Source organism: Haemaphysalis longicornis, unplaced genomic scaffold (genome assembly GCF_048455015.1).
Source record: "Haemaphysalis longicornis isolate Haplotype H1 unplaced genomic scaffold, Haemaphysalis longicornis Haplotype H1 scaffold_2, whole genome shotgun sequence".
NCBI classification, from domain to species: Eukaryota; Metazoa; Arthropoda; class Arachnida; order Ixodida; family Ixodidae; genus Haemaphysalis; species Haemaphysalis longicornis.
This window is the reverse complement of record NW_027526295.1, coordinates 150,680,475-150,681,306: the sequence shown is the minus strand read 5'-3', so window position 1 is coordinate 150,681,306 and position 832 is coordinate 150,680,475. Positions and strand designations below refer to the sequence as shown.

Sequence of the window (832 nt, the reverse complement as noted above, 5' to 3'; positions counted from 1 at the left end):
CACGTGCCCTCTTCAAGTGAAAGCTTGCCAATTTCATAGCTGGAAATCCCCACTGATACCCCAAACTCCTACACATAACCAAAACGGGATATTCCTCATTGTAAAGACACGGCCGAACAATAATCTGGTACCTATCCACGACATATATCGGAGGAAAATAGAAATGCGGAGTAATAGTATACGATGCACAACAAAAAATCTCAGGCCTTAAAAAAGAAAAAAGAAAAGCAGCCGCCAGTGAGGGTCGAACTCACGACCGCTGGTTTACAAGACCAGCGCTCTGCCACTGAGCTATAGCGGCGACGGCGCTGAAGCGCATCACAAAGGAAGTCCCTGGAAGTTGTTCAAAGTGCACACGTAACGACTAGGCTAAAAACGGGCGCATCAAGACCGCGCATGCAATTCTTCTTACAGCAGGAGCTGCCGTCTACGCGGTATGTTTGGAGCGATCGTGCTGTCGCTCCGCATCGTGTTTCATGTACGTATTGCGTGTCAACAGGACAAATTTAGACCGTGAACCTACCTGTTTTGCTGCAAATGTCACCGAAACATGACTGCCACGTAACACCCACTCCTGTCAAGTCCCTTCCCCCTCCCCCTCCCCACTCTCTTCCTCTGTCACGCTCCTCTCGTGATGAAAGTAATGAAGGTTTGTTCAGTTCAGTTTAGTTTTGCCTCGCTTGCACTTTTCGAGGGCCACATATTCTTACTTGCACTTTTCGCTTGCACTTTTCGAGAGCCACCAATTCTTACTCTTGAGCTTGGAGAAACTCAAGCACGGGCTCTATCGCATTAGTGGTTGTCACTCGCCTCGTTTTAATACCGTTTTTAA

The 832-nt window shown here is 48.0% G+C and overlaps 1 non-coding gene across 1 annotated transcript; it reads right to left on the bottom strand.

The window, feature by feature from the left end:
* Positions 1-229: 229 nt before the first annotated feature.
* Positions 230-301, bottom strand: Trnat-ugu (transfer RNA threonine (anticodon UGU)). The gene has a single exon. It is a non-coding gene; the product is annotated as a tRNA-Thr (tRNA).
* Positions 302-832: the final 531 nt, after the last annotated feature.